The following is a 5,770-nucleotide window of genomic DNA, read 5'->3' on the forward strand; positions in this document are numbered from 1 at the left end:
CGGGCGGGGCCGGTCATCTGGGTTTCCTCCAGAGAGCGAAACAAATGGTTTTAGGGAGATTCACTTCCCCATCGGGACAGACGGATAATATTGACAAAGTCTGTCACAATAAGAAGCAGGCCGAGCCAGAAATGTGCAAACTGCTGGGCAGAGAATGGAAATCTCCCGGCACACTAAATCTAATTTTGGCGAGTGTGAATTGTTTTTTTTTTTCTTTTTTTGTTTGTTTTTTTAATCGTCTAAACAAATTCAACTAGAAATGCATTATTCAGACTCACATCATGGACAAACTCCCAACCTGATCGCTATTTTACAAATACTTTATCTCTTCTGATACCTGGACTCCTCTAACAATAAATCTTCTTCATATGTTTGTTTTTTTTCCTTTTTTAATCATTTTTGTTGAATTTCATGGGGCCGACTAAGTGCCGGTTAATCCTTTAGGATTTATCGGTTCTTTAAAGCTCCATAACACCCCACAAATGGGATTTGTGGATTTTCTTTCAAACCTCAGGGAACGCAGATTGCCAGAAGGATGAAACTAGCATAATATACTTTAGCTTTTCCACTGAAGCAGTTTATTAACTTACTGTTCTAAACTTTTTTTATTCCACAAAGTGCTTTGACCTTTACCGGGCTTATGCGGACAGCTTTGGACCAACCTTAAGGGAATGAATCAGATTTGATTAAAAGAGGGCTGAGTAATCATAAGCCAGTTTCTTTCTGGAAAGTAGCAAAAGTGGTCAAATTAGGGGAACTTTTCTTTAAGTGAATTGCAGTCAGTTGACCTCATGTTTTTAATGCGTTTATAATGTGGCCAAATCAAGACTTGACCAACTGCAGCAGCAGGCCTACACAGTGGACACTATCTGCTTCTCTTCTTACCCTCATCCATCCATCATTGATTCGTGGTTTTCTTATGGCGACGCAGCTGTTCAGTCCCAGTCCCTCCAGTTTCCATCGCGTTTGTAATGCTGCGTTGGACTGACCTTCACTCAATTTTAGTAGTTTGTGGAATTTCCTCGGATGTTTTCTCTGCTTGACGCCTTCCAATAATCGCCCCTTTCTTTAACACACTTCCACCACCATGCAGTGTGTGTTTCAACATTTCTGTTTAAGAAGCGAGAAGCCACTCATTTCATCAGTCGGGATTAAGTAACTTGCTGCCAGCTGATAAAAGCTCCCACGGTAATTATAATAAATTGTGCTAAAGTTATGGGCTAGCATTAGCAGATTTTCTTTCTATTTTACTCAACTTGTTGACAACATGGCTGGTAAAAATAGTAAGCATGTAAATATGGCCCCCTAGTTTTTAAAACTTGGTCTAACAAAACGCTCCTCATGAGTCTGGCTGATATAAAGCAGACGGCTCACCAACACTATACTGTGAGTTTAATCAGTTACTATGATACTAATCATTTAAAAACCCCTGGACTGGGACATCCCCAGTACAAACTGGAAAAAAAAAAAAGAGTCTGTGCTTAACGGCCTATGCAACATACAAATATCTTTAACAATATGATTTTTGGGAAAAAGATCCCAGGGTGAAATTCAGCTGCAGGAGCCCTTGTGAGTGGAATTTGCCTTGTTTTCCTGTCCATGTGTTTTCCTCTCACACTCCAAAAATATACATGCTGTCAACTGGCTTCCTGTGAGTCTATTTTGATGCCTTTGACCCTGAACAAGACAAAGCAGGGCACATTTGTTGTACTTTTTTTTTTAGGGAGAAATGTCTATTCATTCATTTGCTTTATTATTCTTGCTGTGAACTAGATAAGAGGTGGGGTAGACTCTGGACAGATCGCAAGTCCTTCATGCATCAACTCACACTTAGGCCAGACTAATGCCCGGTTTTATTTTGGGTTTTTTTTAGATCACAGTGGTCCTGAAGTCCATCAGAACAGACCGGATCACTGTTAGTACCCACCGCACACAACAGGAGCATCTCTTAATATTATCTTAAGAGCTAATCGGGGCATCCTTAAGTTTGTTGGACGGAAGAAATCACTAAAAACCATCATAAAAATCTTGCTGTGTGAACTAAGCATAAAAGACACAAGTTACCCTAACAAGCATGTTTTATTCAAATGAAGGGAGAACCGTGGAGTCTTCACACAGAAAGGCCCAAACTAAGATTAGAAATCCTGAATATTTTTGCTAACTGCTTGTCCTGACAGGTGAAACATCTGTGATAGGTGAGAAGTTGAATGCGTGTACAGATACCGCGAAACTCTGTTTACCTCCAGAGCCTTATGTAATCGCTCCCCACTATCATAGGGTTAACTTCACAAAAAAATGTGAACGCAAACACATAGTGGTGAGCAAGAGAGTTGTGTTCCCCCGATGTCGGCCTGTGTGCACATAACCCTCCGTATGTTGACCGGCTAAAGCTGTGCCAAGCTGCTGTGACCTCTCCGAAAAGCGTGCACTCGTCTTCTCGGGCGAGTGTAAAATGTACGAGGACCCGCCGAGCTGTTGACTCAAAACACCATGGTGCGACCCCGCAGGGTGCCACCGACCCTGAGTGGCTGCCAGCTACCAGCTCATTAAGCTACCGGCGTGGGGGGACGCCGTGCCAAAAGACACTCTCTCCATTTGGTTCACAACACCGTGAACACAATCACACACACTTGTCAGAGGAACACCACAGGGATGGCAGGCAGCCACGTTCGCATGCCCACCATGTGCATGTGCATCCACTCTCGTAAACCATCATAATGCATTGGGAGCAGAACGTTTGTGTGGCCTCTGTGACCTGGCTGAACTTTGGCTCACCCTCAATGGTTCATTGGACCACAAAACCTCACACCTACTCTACAGACAACCGGACCCGATCGGAGGGGGGTCATGATTTATCTGAGGAGAGGCCAGAAATCTGTAACAAGCTGCAAAGACGCACAAGAAATTGTATTACAAAAAGAATACAGCAAATAACAAAATCACAAGGAGATAGCAGTTTTGTTACAATATTTTTTTTTGAACAAGACAAGATGTTCTTCAAACTGTCCTGTGAGTACAGGAGTCTTATCAGCTGAGGTTGTCAGATTTCTTTTTCTTTTTCTCAGCCCACAAAGGAACATCTCAAGGCGGGAAGGGGCCACACAATCACAGAGTCACAAAACATTGGCCTTATTTTCATTCCTTAAATAACATTGTACTCTGCCAGATAAATGTCTGGGGATGAGATGAGAACACGTTTCCCTTGTAGGCAGCCTAAGTTAATATGTGTTTGCTTCGTTTGCATGTTTTGACGTCAACCAGGCTCATGACAGGACCTGTGGCACAGAGCATAGTTTCCTATCATAAATTTTGTTGATCGCTGTAAAAGCTTTTTGTTTAACCATGTTTCTCCCTGAGAGTTTTATGATTTGTACTTATTTGTTTATTTTAGATTTTGGAGCTGTAGAGAGAGAGACCTTCATTCATTGGACGTTGATCAAGAAGAATGGCAGAGGGGCGGGAGAAGACATGCAGTAAATGGCGCAGGGGCGTAAATTGAGCCTTGGCTCAAGGACAATAACCTCTGCACATGATGCAGTGCCTGCTGAACCACTAAGTCAATTGGCACCCAATTATTTGTTCATTTATTACTTTATGTATTTTGTCTTCTTGTTCAATGCTTTTTGATCATGTGAAACATGGATTATATTTACATTTCTAGGTTCCACTAATCTGTGATCTTCAGTCTTTAATCCTTCATGTTTTAGTCAGTCATTGCTGGATTCATCTGCTGCACACCATCCAGGTGTTGTTGCACCTAAAATCCCTCAAGGAATAAAGGACAAGTTCCACATTTTTTATTTTGATATAAAAATTTTCCACTTTAATAACTCCTGCCTGCCTTCATCCATGTATACTTTATCTTCCACCAGAACTTTCTACTCCCCAGTGAGGACATCTCTGGGTCAAGGACACATCCTAACCAGATGCCCAAGTCGCTGGGTCCTCTCAATGTAGAGGAGCAGCAGCTCTACTCTAAACCACTGCCAGATGACCCGGTTCTCACCCCACCTGTAACAGACAGTCTAGACACCCTGAGATAGAAACTCATTTCAGCCGCTTCTGACCTTGAGATTGTTCATTCAGTCTCTATGCATGAATCATGCGTAGAGACTGAACTACTCAAAGTTTATGACCATAAATGAAGGCAGGAACGTGATCTTCGCTTTTTGGCTCCATTCTCTCTTCGCCGTGACAGACCAATGCTGCATCATTGCAGATGGCGTATCAATCTACTTATCAATCTTCTGTTGTCTTTCCCCTTATTTGCAAACTTGGGGCATTACTTGTCATCAAACTGGAGAAGGTGGTTTACCCATTTCCAGCTCAAGACCTTAGTCCCAGATTTGGAGGTGTTTATTTCTGACCTCTTCAAATTTGGCTGCGGATTGCTGTAGATCACAAGCTGATGAAGCCGACAAAACAATGTCATCTGTAAAAGGCAGAGACACAATCCTGAGCCCTCCAGAATGGATCCCTCTACACCTCCACTGTGCCTAGAAATTCTGTCCCTACAGATTATTAACAGCTTCCATGTCAAAGGGCCACCATAACATGCATGCCTGACTTACAGCCTGCAAAGCAAAGCAAACTCTGAAACTAGTCATACAGGAACCTAAACGTGCGTATCAAGGGGCTTGGTCGCCCGTACTCCAGAATCACCTCTAGCCGAATTTCCAGAGGGACAAAGTCAAACGTCTTCTCCAAGTCCGCAAAACACATTTAAACTGGTTGGGCAAACTCCCATGCACCTCCAGGACCCTGCATCCTACTGGTAGTGTTTACATGCTAGTCTCTTTAAGTGCTAGTGATAGCTCTGATGCTAATGTTTGCCTTATAGCTAAAATAAGCATTTTAGCTTATTTTTGATATGTTATCTACGTACATTTAGCATACTAAATGGAGTAAGTCAATGTGCGTCCACATGCTAGTAATGCCCCACAGAATTTAAGCTAGCCTTATAATTTTAGCTCATTTTAGTTTACATACTAATGTTTGCATACTGAGTTGAGTCACTGGAGGTCAAACATGCTAGTGATACCCCACATGCTACTGGCAGAATTTAAGCTAACCGTAGCATTTTAGCTTACATAATATTGCTTGAATAATCAATGGAGTAAGGCCATGTTATGTTAGTTATACCCCACATGCTACTGACAGAATTAAAGCTAACCGTAGCATTTTTGCTCATTTTCAGCATTAGATCACCTGATATGGATCTAACCAATACGCACATGTTGGCAGACACCTTTTAAATTTCTGCAGAAATGTTCTGGTTTAAAAATATTCTTGCAGAGCTGAACATGCTACTAAAACAAGCTCATGTGAAAAACGCTTAACTATTGCTTCTAAAATGATTTCTCCCCTCCCCCCATCTTTTCTAGTTGTGTGTAGATTTGGTCTTTCTCATCATTCCTGTCAGGTTCCCGGACCCCTCTCAGGACCCTTAGTATGCTCTCACCCTTTCTGTCATTCATCACGCTGTCATTCCTGAGCTGACAGCCTCCCTCCCTTGTCCTGCTGTCAAACATTCGATACTCCTCTGTTGACATATCTGTCCATGAGTACCTATAGCAACCAGAAACTCTGCTGACCGCTGCTTTGCTTCGTGTGACGGTGCCACATGACTTGCAGTCATAGAGCAAAGATTAGCAGGTGATTCTAATATGCAACGCGCAGCTAAACACACAAAGTGCATAAGTGCAGGCGCTGATAATGTGCATGGTTTTTCTTCAGTTGCCCAAACACCCACCAAAGATATCACTGCAAT

This window comes from Xiphophorus hellerii, chromosome 5 (genome assembly GCF_003331165.1).
Source record: "Xiphophorus hellerii strain 12219 chromosome 5, Xiphophorus_hellerii-4.1, whole genome shotgun sequence".
Classification (NCBI taxonomy): domain Eukaryota; kingdom Metazoa; phylum Chordata; class Actinopteri; order Cyprinodontiformes; family Poeciliidae; genus Xiphophorus; species Xiphophorus hellerii.